Source organism: Typopeltis vanoorti, chromosome 2 (assembly GCF_054136105.1).
Source record: "Typopeltis vanoorti isolate ZY-2024b chromosome 2, IOZ_Tvanoo_1.0, whole genome shotgun sequence".
Classification (NCBI taxonomy): Eukaryota; Metazoa; Arthropoda; class Arachnida; order Uropygi; family Thelyphonidae; genus Typopeltis; species Typopeltis vanoorti.
The window spans coordinates 183,517,698-183,532,245 of record NC_143550.1 but is presented as its reverse complement, the minus strand read 5'-3'; the positions used below and the strand labels follow the sequence as shown (position 1 = coordinate 183,532,245).

Genomic DNA, 14,548 nt, shown 5'->3' with positions numbered 1-14,548 from the left:
AATTTTAGAGGCAGTTAATGAGATAGGAGACCTTGGAGTGGTGGTGGACAAAGATTTGAAGTTCAGAGGTCACCATGCACAAGTTGTGAAGATTATGGCAATGATGTAGAGGACCTTAACTTACAGAAATCAAGAGGTTTTAGTTCATTGTATAAGGTTTTGATCAGGCCTCATATGGATTATTGTGAACAGATTTGGTCTTCTGGTTTTTATGGTGGTGATGAGGATATATTAGAAATGGTCGAGAGAAGACTGACTAAGGTCTTTGGGATGTTAGATATAAGGAGAGATTAATAGAATGCATGCAAAGCCTTGTTAATAGGAGGAAGAGAGGGAATATGATTAAGCATTAAGTCAGTAAAGGGTTGTTACCAGATTAATGTGGATTTATTTATTTATTTATTTCATATGGGGGTTCCCCCATCCTTCCTCCTCCATCCCTTGGGACAGGTTGAGCCCTCCTAATGTGGGATTAATTATGTATTTTATGACTGTAGATCGGTGTATGTTCATGGGACTGGCTTGCCTATTCTGAGGGACAAAAAACTCGAGTTTCTGGATAAAAAAACTCCCTCTACCTCCATATGAGATCAGTTAACTCACCTTTAGTCAAAAGGGACCAGATAAAAGTTCCTCACGTCATGAATGGGAAAAGAACCCAGGTCTTTCCGACCAAAGAGCTTCATCTATACCGACTGAGCTACAGAGGCTCTATGGTTATTGTGGAAGTAATTTTTCGTAGAATAGGTGAGGGAGGGAGAACAAGGGAATATACCTGGAAGCTGTATAAGGAAGGTGTGAGTGGGGGCATATGAGCAGATTCTTTGCATGGACAGTGGTCGTTGAGTGGAATGTGTTGCCTGACACTGTGGTGAATGAAGATAGATTGAATGAGTTTAAAGAATGGTTTGATGAGCTTTATATGTAACATTGTTTGCTTCCACAGCCACAACATTGACTAAATGGAGATCTGGTGTTAATAAAAAAAAACAATTCAGGAGACATAAAAGAAATTACTGAAAGCAGAAGTAGAAAAAAAATATTGTGGAATAAAAAATATAGAGAAATCAGGAAACAAACAAGAAAAGATCACGAAATCATACTCTGATGACAGAACAGAAAGAACTGTTATTAACCATATATAAAGCATACAAAAAGACATGAAAAAGTACAAATGCAATGAATAATCGACAAAAATATCGACAGTGCATGGGAAGCATTTAAACAATACTTAAATGATGTGATATCAGACTGTGTCCAGAGAGTTTGAAGAATAAATAGAGAAGGAGTCAAATGGATGTGTAATCTTATTAAGCAAGAGATTTGTAAGAAAAGGACAATGTGGAAGGAATACTGTTTTCATAACGATGACGTTATGAAAACAGTATTATAAGCAGCAGGCTAGAATAGTCAACTGTTGTATGGAAAGCAAAGTCTGAGTATGAAAAGAAACTGGCTCTGCGTGATAAAGACACAAGAATTCTAGTGATATGATGTAAGTAAAAGAAAAAAAGAATGAATATGAAAGAATAACTCTTCTAACAGATGGCATGAGGGTTACAGATGCAGAAGAAGTTGTTCAGTTAATGAATGCCCATTTCATTAAAAGCCATCAACCTGGGTAACACAACACTGAGCTCACTGTTACCTCTTCACTAGATGAAGAAACGCAGGTGTGTGTGAGGCCGAGGTTTTAGAGCTATTGCAAACACGGCTGGTGGAAGCGGGCATGCGGGCGCTGCTACGAAGGGGACACGGGGAATGGGTCATAAGTTCATTTTTAAGAAACAAAATTTTTATCATAAAAACAAAAATTCTTAGAATGATCAATATGAAAATAAATAAGGCCGGATATACCGAATAAAAGTTTTTAAAAAATTGTATGTTGCCGGCTGTTTACAATTTTGCAGCAAGAGCAGGCTAAATCCTTGCCTCCAAAATCTAAAGTGAAACGGTAAACAGTTTTTATGCGCAGAAACGAATTTTCGTACAAAACATTTGTTGCTACGTAACCAGTTATATGGTACTGTAAAAACTCGATTGTAGCTTAAATATTCCAAAACACATTACATTCAATTGTTTATTTAGGTTAAGTCCCATGTGAATATTGTAAAAATAAACTTTGTTTGTCTGTGTATAGTTTGTTTTAGATGTTATTGTAAATAAATTTTTAAATATTTAAATATTTAAAAATTTAAATAAATTTAACACGAATTAAATTTAAATAAATTTAACACAAATTTAAATATTTTAAATAAATATTTAAATTGTGTACATTTCATAGTAATGTAAATAAATGTTATTTGACTTTCTTGTAAACATAGCACGTAATAATATAAACAAGAGAGATTCTGAGAGAGAGAAAGCACACACAGCTGCATTAGAATAACGGAGAATAAAGTATAAAGTAAAGAAAAAAGACATCACAAGTAATTAATAGAAATTACAAGTATACAAAGTGAAAATAATAATAAAATTTTACAATGTCGCAGTAATGACAGGATAGCAACAGTAGATTTATAACAGTACGCATCTCGATAGGCTACTGACAGTAGCACAGTGCAGACTATTGTTTCGTCTCTGTGTCGTGGTGTGTAATAATTTCTTGTGGGTATAAAATAGAAATGGAATCAAAAATTAAAAAAAGTTATCTGGTGCACAAAATTGTAAGCGTCATGCTGCGAAAGAAGCAGATATTAAGAAACAAACAGAGGCTCTTAATAAATTTGTTACAATATTAAAATATTCTGATGCAGATTGTAACCAACTCAATACATCAGAAATCTGAGTTGACGAACCGTGCACATCATCCAGTTTGAATGGAAGTACTATTCCAACTGTTGAACATGATAACAAGATGCAGGATTTAAGTGAAAAACAGTTAGGAGAAGATTTAGTTGTAGTTGACCACGAAACTAACACATTGTTAGTCTCTGTAAATTTAGAAGATCCAGGTGAATGAGGAAATATTGATGAAAAATTATGAGTTGTTTTAATTGAAATGGGGCCTGTTCAAAAGAAAAATATAATATATCCCAGAGATACATATGGTCGTAAATTTGGCGACACGTATTATAATAGAAAAATGGAAAACGGGGAGCACATGCCAAGAACATGGCTCATTTATTCCGAAACTTTAAATTCTGTTTTTTGCTTTTGTTGCAAACTTTTCACATCTACTGAATCAAGTAGTCTTGTAGAAGGTTTATAACGAATGGAGAAATGTAAGTACAACTTGCAGAGACATGAGACTAGTTTAGCTCACATGAAAAATTTCTTAAAATGGAAGGAACTTGATAAAAATTTAAAAAACAAAATTATTATTGATTGCCAGACTCAACGCATGTATGAAATGGAAAAGAAACATTGGACGAGTGTTTTAGAATGCTTGATTGAAATTATAAAATTCCTTGGTAGCCAAAATTTAGCTTTTTGCAGATCATCTGATAAATTATATGAATAACGGCAATTTTTTAAAATTAGTCGAACTGTTTGCGAAGTTTGATCCTGTTATGGAAAATCATGTTGAAAGGGCCCTACAAGGAAACAATAGAGCACACTATTTGAGTAAAGACAGTCAAAATGAAATATTGGAAACTTTAAGTAATGCAATCAGGGATACAATTTTATTATCAATTCGAAAATTTAAATATTATTCCATAATTTTAAACTGCACACCTGATGCAAGTAAAACAGAACAAATGACCATTATTATTTGCTTTGTTTCCTGTGACAATGGAATTGTCAAGATCAGGGAAATCATTTTAGGTTTTGCAGATATATCAGATTCCACAGGACGTGGTTTATGTGCAACAATAGTGGAACAACTGGAAAAATGGAATATTCCCATTGAAGACATGTGAGGGCAAGGGTATGACAATGGGGCAAAAGGGAAAAAATATGGGCTCCAAAATTTGCTTTTAAACAAAAATCCTCTAGTTTTTTTGTGCGCCATGTGCTGCTCATACTCTAAATTTAGTCATTAACGATGCAGCCAAAGTGAATGCAGATAATTAGTTTCTTTGCAATTATTCAAGAAATATATAACTTCTTTTCATTCTCTCACAAACGTTGGGCAATCCTTTTAAAGTTCGTAAAAAATTTAACATTGAAACAGCCATTAGAAACGCAATCGGAAAGTAAAATTAATGCAATCCGCCCTCTACGATATCAGTTAGGAGAAATTTACAATGCACTTTTTGAAATTTTAAATAATCAAAATTTTAATAAAGAAACTCAGCATGAAGCACAAACATTATGTGCTAAAATGAAGGACTACAAATTTATTTATTCTCTTATAACTTGGTATGATTTACTTAACAGAATAAAGCCTGTGAGTAAAATGCTTCAAGATAAAAATATGAACATTACACTTGCTTCAGAATCTATCAAAAACTTAAAAATATTCTTACAAGAGTATCGATCAGATACAAATTTTAAAGAAGTTCTAAAAACGGCAAAAGAACTGAGTGAAGAGGTGGATGGAGAACAAGAATTTAAAACTGGTACAGAAGTTCGACGACGAAAGAAGACACGACAATTTAACTATGAGCATCATGACGAAATGGCACAATCGCCAGAAGATAAATTTAGAGTGAATGTGTTTTATACACTTCTAGACGTTGCAATAGAACGTTTTGTTCGTTAATAGAACGTTTTGAACTAAAAACATATTATGATAATTTCAATTTATTGTATAGATTACTACAAATTAATAACGAAGATTTATGAAAAAATTGTGACGATTTAGAGATTCTCTTGATGGATGGCGACAATAAAAACATAAATGCAATAGAACTATTTGACGAGTTATGTGCTTTCCAGGATATTTTTCGAAAGGATAATTTAAATATTCAAAACTCTTTCAATATTCTTAATTTTATTGTGTTCAATAATTTATCTTTCCCTAACTTTTCAATTGCTTTAAGAATACTATTAACCTTACCTGTTAGTGTAGCGAGCGGTGAACGTTCCTTTTCCAAGTTGAAATTGATTAAAACCTACTTAAGAACAAGTAGGTCATAAAAAAGGCTTGTTAGTTTGGCGTTAATAGCTATTCAAAATGATGTATGTGTGGAATTAGACATTAAGACCGTTATTTCTAATTTGGTGAATATGAAATCAAGAACCCTAAAATTTTAAGAAAAAAATTTCAAGTATATTTATGTAATTTAATTTATTTTCTCTTATTCTGTAAAGATTTTATTTTTTGAATACTTATATTAATATTAATAAAATGTTCTAATTATTATTTCTGAATTCTTTTCTTATTTTCTCATCTATCTTGAGTTTCTTTTATTTTCCTAAAAGATAGTTCCACTTATAAAAATTATTAAAAAATTTTTACAACTTACTAAGAATTTAGTAAAATGCAAGAATTTTTTAAACTTTTTTTTTAGTTCAAATAAATTTTAACTTTAATTAAAATTCATTTTAATTTTGTTAGCGATTCGGGTGGGTGAGAAGGCTATAATCCCTGTATCATAATATTCAACGCTTAAAGTGAAGTGGATTTATCAAAATTTGCTTTAACTTTTGAGAATTTTTTGAATATTCGGGTTTTTAATGATAATCCTGCCTAGTCAACACTCCGGTTTGTTACATTTAGCGAACTAACGTGTGGCTGTTCTGTCAAAATTTATTTAAGAAATTTCAAATAATTAAAATTTTTATTATCATAAAAGAACCACGCACGCCTGGATCGTTACAGGGGTGCTTAGATAGACATTGCATGCGGGCGGCAAAGACCCTAGCACTGCCTCTGATTGCAGAAACTGAATAAGAATTCAGCAATAGGGACTGATGGAATATCAGCAAGTGTGCTAAAGGAGTGTTCAGCTGAACTGGCCATTCCTTTGATGTTTAACATGAATCTCAGAACAGGGAAGATTCTGCAGGAATGGAAGGAATGTATGGTGATTCCATTGCACAAGGGTGGTGCAGGGACCAATGTATCCAACTATGGACCAATTAGTATCTGAGGAGTGGTAGTGAAGACTTTGGAAAAATTGGTTAGGGTCCGCATTCAGAAATGGGTTGACAGTGAATCTCTACTTTGCAATGAACAACATGGGTTTACTAAGGGAAGGTCATTTTAGCAACTTGCTCACATTCTACAAAAATGTTACCATTGAACTAGACAAGGGGAATGGATACACCATGATACTTTTGGATTTTGCTAAGGCTTTAGACAGAATACAGCATGGCAGACTGCTGCATAAATTAGAGAAAATGGGTTGGTGTTATACAATATTAGCATGGATAAGAAGATGGCTGACTGACAGATATATCAAAAAGTGGCATATGGGGGATCTGAGTTTGTAAGGTTTAAGGTAACAAATGGTATACCAAAGATCAAGGCTTGACCACTGTTATTCAATCTATACATAAATGATATTGAGAAGGATTTGACAAACGACATACAGTTATTTGCTGATGATGCAAAGATAGGTAGGGAAATCAGGAATGCTGCTGATATGCAGTCTCTGCAGAATGATTTGAATACCCTGGAATTGTGGGCATAGGAAAATGGGTGTCAATTCAATGTCAGTAAATGTAGTCATTCACTTCAGCATGATTAAATAACCAATGTCATATTATATTGGTGGGATTAGGCTAGAAGAAACTGATGAGGCTAGTGATCTCGGAGTGTTAGTAGATAGGAAGTTGAAGTTTAGGGGCCATGTGGCAAAAATTGCAAATACAACTCAAAAGATAATTGCAATGCCGAAAAGAACGTTCACATGTAAATATAAGGATGTTATTTTGCCTCTTTACGAGGCCTTGATAAGACCTCATTTGGTCTATTGTGTGCAGGTCTGATCTCCTGGTTTCCATTGAGATTCTGATATATTGGAGAGAGTACAAAGGAAAGTGTTAAAAATGACATCAGGATTGTGGAATACTGGTTATGAAGACAGATTGAGAATTTGTAGACTGCAGACACTAACAAACAGGAGAAAGAGAGGTGATACGATTGAGACTTACAAACTTCTGAAAGGGTCATACAGGATTTCAATTGATGGAGGGTGGGGAAACAACGAGAGGACATCCTTGGAATCTGAGAATGAAGGCCGGCAAAAGGGTGTGAGGGCTAGATTTTTCTCTCAGAGGGTGGTGCGTGATTGGAATGGATTGCCATTGGATGCTGTGAGTGCAAGTAGTGTGAATGAATTCAAGAATAAGTATGATAGCTGGTGTGTGTAGTATGGGGCCTCCCTCGATGAGTCCCTGACTCTCTGGAGGTCTCTCTTAATAATAATAATCATTATTACTTTCCACCTCCAGGGAGCCCAAAGACTTATCGAGGGTGGGCTTACTCTACAACTCTCTGTCTCTACCACTCAATCCATCAACTACAACTAACTGCAACTGCACCAATGCCATCTACTGCCCACCACCACCACAATTAGTATTTCCACAGAAATTCACAAACATCCATGCCCACGGCGGGGTTCGAACCCACAGCCTTTTGGCTGGAGAGCAGATATGCTAACCACTCGGCCAATGGCTGGCTAATAATAATATAAATATATTATTATTATTATAATAATTATTATATATAATAATGGGAGACCAAGAAAAGAACTCATTTCCTCATCATTAATTTTTCATCAATTTTCTAATATGTATTCTTAAGGAGCATACAGGCTACCATATGATGGTATTACGATTCATTTTACATTACTACCAACCTATTAACAGTTGTCATATTTAATATTTTGGTGATCTAAGGCACTCCTTAGAAGAAGAAAATGGCAGGAAATCATACTCTGACGACAGAACAGGAAGAACTGTTATTAACCATATATAAAGCACACAAAAAAAATCAATCCACCTAGATCTCAGTTTTCTCCAAGTCTTTTTCTTGCCATTTTGGCATCACTATTTTGTTTAGCTAGTTTTTACATTATGCCTCACTTTCTTACATTTTTCTCTGTATTCTTCAAGAGCAAAGTTGACTTTCTTGGCAGGACCCTTCACCAATATGTTTTTTTCTTTCCCTTCACTGCCTCAGTAAAGGGAAAAGCTTTCTGAGTCCTCCACTAAGTTCTGAATTTTCTATTCTTGCAGACCTAATCAATGTTTTCTTCAGCATTTACCACTGAACCTCCAAGATGTGGTTCTTGTTTTCGAACTTTTGCATTTTTTTTCCCGAATAGTGTTTTTTTGTGTATTTTAGTTTACAGGCTCAACTTTGATTCATTTTAAAACTTTATTAGACATCCTTCTTTTGAAATTCAATTTTATCCTGCTCAAAATTAAATAGTAATCAATTCCAATTTAATCCTCTGTATACTTGTGTGTCCCAAGCATCCAGTGGGAAAACATTGCTACCAACAATAACAAAGTCAATGAGACTTTGTTTTATTTTTTGTATATCTTCCATGTGAATTTATGCACATTTTTATGTTGGAAGATGGTTTTCGCAATAACTAATCTATATCCTGAACAGAAATCCAACAGGTTTTTCTTAATATTTTTAGGTTTGCTTTTTTCTCTAAATTTTAAAAAAAATATTTCTTATATGTCTGATAATCATTTCCTACTCTACTGTTTAGTTCTCCAAGAAGAGCCAACTTTTCCTTTTACACTGCTTCAGATGCTTTCTCTAATGTCTCAAAAAATTCCTCTTCTTCTTCCTTATTAGAACCATAGTCAAAAATAAGTCTCATTGTCTAGTTCCCCATTCTGATATTTACACACATCACTGTACTTGATGCTGCCTGCCATTTAAGAAGATTATGCTCATATTTTGTACTGAATTCTATACCACTCCTTTTCTCTGATTGTTATTGTCTGAATATTTGATTATGTCACTACTATTATGTCAATCAGGAACTTATTCAATTCTTCTGCTAGCGCCATTTCTTTTCCACTGATGTCTCTTATATTAATGGTGCCAATCTTGAACTCTCCTGATGTTGAGATGTGATCTGTTCTAGTAGATGACTTTCACTGTTCATCCTAGTTCCCTGATAAAAAAATAAAACAGGGATTCTTGTTTAACAAGACAAACACCTTAGCCAGCATTAAATTTTGTCATGTTGTACTATAATTTTGTATTATTGTTTAAACCCATAAGAATACAATTTATTCAGCTAAATCCTAAACTACTAGGCTCATCCTCATTCATTCAGTATCTGGACAGATATCTACAGGATGCAACATAAGAAGGTGAGGATTGGACATTAGGTCAGAAGCCTTGATCAGGTCTCCATTCCTTCAAAAGGTATGTGAAGGTCTTCTCCCAGTTCTTCAGCTGTAACCCTTAAGTGCCCCTCATAACATTTATGTAAAACCATTATACATAAAATTTAATTCACCTATCCTCCAATCATAGCAATTAATTCTGTCTTAAAGTTACATAAATTCACTACTGTTAAAACCAATAATAGACCATTCCATATATTTTCTATACTCAAACAGTAAAAAAAAGGAACTTTGCTTATTTGTTCTACTCTCTTTCTTTACTATTGTTTTATTATGTCATCTAGTAGATCTTTTCAGCCAAATGCAGCGGACTTCTACTATTTCTTATATATATGCTTTGAATTAACTTATAGACTTCAATTAAATTCACCCTCTCATAGATAAATTCATAAGATTTTAACTAACTAACCAATTCTCATAATTACGAGGGTGGTCTGAAAAGTTCTCGGCCTCGACCATAGATGGCAACACTTTTGGCACGATTTTTTTTTCAAAGTAGGTACATCTGTCATAAGCATCCATGTGAAATTCCAAGTCATTCTTATCAAGTAGTTTGTTTTATACAGCTGTCTGAAGCAAAAGTGTATCCCTTGAAATGGATAAAATTGAGTATCGTGTGGTTATAAAATTCTTTGTAAAAGAAGGTTTAACGGCAAAAGAAATTCATTTGAAGTTCATAAAAGTTTATGGTCACTCTTCCCCTTCATTTCCGACAATTAAGAAATGGACTGCCAAGTTTAAACATGGCCGTACCAGCCTTGAAGATGATCCACGTGAAGGACGTCCAAAAAGTGTAACAACACCAGAAATCATTGATCAGGTGCATGATATGGTATTGGATGACCGGCAAGTCAAAATGAATGAACTTGCTGAGACTATAGGCATTTCAAAAGAACATGTAAGATATATTTTGCATGAAGAATTGCAAATGAAAAAGCTTGCACAAGTTGGGTGGTGCGCTTGCTCACAGCAGATCAAAAACGCACTCACATGAAAATTTCTGAACAATGCTTGGAGGATTTTAACAAGAATAAAACTGATTTTGTGCATAGATTTATTACTATGGATGAGACTTGGATTCACCATTACACACCAGAATCCAAACAGCAGTCAAAACAGTGAACTGAACTGGTTGTTCAGCCAAAGAAGAAAAAGTCGGTTCTATCAACAGGAAAGGTCATGGCATCGGTATTTTGGGATGCTAAAGGCATTTTGTTTATTAATTATCTTGAAAAGGATAAAATAATAACCGGGGGATATTATTCCAATCTTTTAACCAGACTAGATGAAAAAATTTGTGAGAAAAGACCTGGTTTGCAGAAGAAAAAAATCATCTTTCATCAGGACAATGCACTTGCCCACAAAGGTGTTTTGGCAATGAGAAAATTAAGGGATCTTAATTTTCTCATTGCCAAACACTATGAATTGTTGGAACATCCACTCTATTCCCCAGATTTGGCTCCCTCTGACTTCTATCTCTTCCCAAAACTCAAACTCTTCCTTGCTGGTCAGTGTTTTTCTTCAAATCAAGAGGTGATTGCAGCTAGAGGGGTATTTTACAGATCTTACTGAGAACCATGACAGGGATGGAATAATGGCGCTGGAGCATTGCTGGCATGAATGTATTAGTTTTAAGGGAGATTATGTTGAAAAAATAATTTTGAAACTATAAATTGTTTTTTTCATTGCTAGGCAGAGAACTTTTCGGACCACCCCTCATATCATAGCACAATCTCACAACACACTTAACCTATTTTCTCTGAATAGCATTGATTTTCATGACAGCCATTAAAAACCTCGTCAGTTAAACTAGACGTCATAATCCAATATTGGCCTTATTTTAAACACTTGAGAGAAAATGGAAGTAATAATATCATTAGTTCTTTACTTCTACAAGAAAAGTTTCATTTAATTAATCTCCTAATCTGCTTGGCTTTATTGTTATCTTTTCAATATTATTTCTGAACTTAAATTCTCCTATTAACCGAAATACCCAACTGCTTGTATTCATCAATTTTTCTAAAGCTTGTCCATTCAACTTATATCCATTCGATATTATTATTATTATTATTATTATTATTACCACTGGCTACTCCAGGAGTCCTTAGACTCATCGAGGGAGGCCCTAAACATCATGTTCACACAGCTGTTCAACATTCTCACAGTATCTATCATACCTTGCCTTGAACTCGCTCACTGTCATAGCACCCACAACAGACTCTGGCAGCTTATTCCACTCATTTACCACTCTAAAAGTAAAGAACCCAGCTCTAACACCCCTGCTAACCACGCTCTTGCCCAGCTTCCATGGGTGTCCCCTAGTTCTCCCACCACTAAAATTAAAAACCTCGTCAGTTAAACTAGACGTCATATCTTCTTCTAATCAGAACTATTTATATTTAAATTAAATTTTAAACTCTACTTCCCTGCATCCTATCTTTTGATATTTTAAGATCTTCCTACTAGGAACTAAGGTTATCTAAACAAATGAAACAAATGACTAATCTGCCTAATTTTATACCATCTGCAAAGAGAAACATTTACAAAATATTTGAATCTAGATCATTTATGAATATATTAAGCAAATGTCATAATACCAAACCTTGCGTAAACAATAGCAAATAGGTTGTTTGAAGATTCTTCTCTAAATGCCACTTCCAGTCATCAATTAGCCAACCAATTTGCTAGCAATCACACTAGATGATCAATATCTGTTTGGTACACTATCAAAGGCTTAAAATCCAAGTAAAATTGCATCCTACCATTAACTTGTTTTATATCTCTCATGATATCTTCATAAAAAGTAAGCAGATTACTCATTACTGATTTTTCCTTTAATGAACCATGCAGCATCATGCTCAACAAATGATTCTGTTGAACAGGAAGTGAGTTTTCTTCATTTGCCATTCAAAATCAGATTTGGATTTAGTGAAGGTTTTTTACACTTGCACAAGTTACAATGTAGGGTAAGTGAGATTATACTGGAGATTTGTTTTAGAGCCAAATGTGATATGCTGAAATTTTTCTGGGAATGCCTTAGCATGCTTACTTGAGAACCAAGGCATGAACAGTGGTTGGGAATTTTGGGAATGAAGGTCTACATTCCTTTAAGAATTATTTCAATTATTTGGTCTGAGCAAGTGTTTGGATCAGGAGAATGGAGGCACTTATCAGACCAGAGTAAGAAGTAACAGAAGTCAGTCAGTCATAAAAGTCATCCCATTTGGCACTTTTGCAATGTCAGAGGAAATGAGACTGAGAACCTGGGTGAAGGATGTTGAAGGATGTTCTGTAGTAAAAGAAACTTGAATTAAGTTAAGGCTGAATTACCAAATGAAAAAGTGATATTACAGTGTATTTGGAAGGAGAGCATATCAAGATCAAGAATATTGAGGATAGTCTAGTATTCAGCTACAGTTAGCAATGACTGTGTTAGGTTGTTGCTAATAGCAACAGAATATTAGATGATCCTCATTAGGTTGTTCAATGAAAGCACAAAAGGGAAACAACTTGTTTTAATTATGGACATCCAAGTCTCCAAGGATGATGATATCACTGTTTGGGTATTTTGATTACAGAATTCAAGCTCTTTACAGACAACCATCAAGGACATCAAAGTGATTATCAGAGTCTCGAGAATAAGAGACACACCAAATGAATTCAGAGAAGTTTGGTAAGTAAATTTTGAACTAGAGTAGATCACACATGGGGGGGGGGGGGGAATTCAAGGTTTAGCATTCTCTAACTGAAATGAGAGTTAGAACAAACACATATGCTGACTCTTGATAGAAATAATTGTACGGTGTACTTTGTGTAGTTAAAACGGACGGTAAGTATAAGTACTTACCATCCATCAGGACTATCCTCAGTCCTGAGTAAACCAATTATTTAACTTCACTATGTGCATATATATATATTTAATATATGGTAACTTCATAATCATTACAGGCATTCTTTCTAACCACACTCTTATAAATTTCCAGCACTGATTCTGAGCTCCCCACCTGTGAAAAGATGTTCAATCTCATTTATGTCTATATGTACGATTCCCTTGCCAACTTAATGTTCCTATCATATTTCCTCTCCTCTACCTAACAATGAATGTTTAAAGACCTCACTCCGTTCTCATATGCACAATTCAAATTCCATATTACTTGTTATTGTGGTTATCTGCTGGTGGATCTTTTAACTGTCTTATCATCTCTTCTGAAACCAGGGGTGAATAAGCAAGTCTCATTTGAAGGTAACAGGTTTTTTTCCCTTCAGCTTCTCCTGAAAACTCTCATTTTTCATTCCACTAAATAGGCAAACCAGCCAGAAGAACACACACAATACACTGACTTCACAAACTTAGTTGCTTTGGCTGTAATTCCTCCCCTCTTAAACCAAATAAGCATGTGAGCACAGTAGTAGCCTTGTACATTGAATAACTTCCTTTTTCCTATAAATTGGTGTTCTCTTCACCAGTGTTATTATCTAATGTGATGACATAACCACTTTAGAAATGTCATCATCAAATTCCTGATATATATCCTCAAGGCGTGTACAGAATATGATAGTACTACATGAAAACTTTACATCATTACAAACTTCCGATCTATAATTTTCCTCCAAATCAGTCTGTTAAATGTCAAGACTCCAATATTATCAGGACTTATATTTCTGTCTTCTAATGCACTTTTTACTGTATCAATCCACCTATATCTTGGTCTTCCTCTGGTTCTTTTTCCTGCCAACCTGACAGAGAACACTTGTTTTGCTAATCTTACCTCTCCCATTCTGCTTAAGTGACTATACCACCTGAGATTAGCTCTGCTAATGCATTCCTGGATGCTGACAGTATCAAGTTCTTTCTTAATATCCTTGTTATTAATATGATATTGCCATTGATGTCATCTGTTCATGCCCCTAATCTTTTTCAGGACTCTCATATCTGCAGTCTCCAGTCTTTGGTCAAGTGTTTTACTTCTAACCCAGCTCTCAGATCCATAAGTTAAAATTGGTTTAAACACCGTCTTGTACAGATAATTTAGAGTTTTGGGTAATTTCTCTCTTATTCCATATAAATTTATTCAGTTGATATCCTACCATACCAGCTTTGTCGATTCTGTTGTTTATTTCCATATTTCATTTACCATCTTCACTAAAACCATGCCTAAGTAGCTGAAATATTTAATCAAATTTACTTAAATTAAGGGGATATTAAATCCCACATAGTTTTAAAACCGAATAAGAAACTCAAAGATTGGAATCAGAGAGTTTCTTGCCGAATATAGTAAACTATAAAGTATTGGTGACACTAGTGTTAGCCAATGCAAGTGATCCTAGTACGTAG

General features: G+C 34.4%; 1 protein-coding gene across 1 annotated transcript in view; it reads right to left on the bottom strand.

Moving 5' to 3' along the window:
- Positions 1–14,548, bottom strand: part of LOC150109717 (uncharacterized) — a 490,804-nt gene that overhangs the window by 385,435 nt on the left and 90,821 nt on the right. The gene's annotated exons all lie outside the window — the stretch shown is intronic.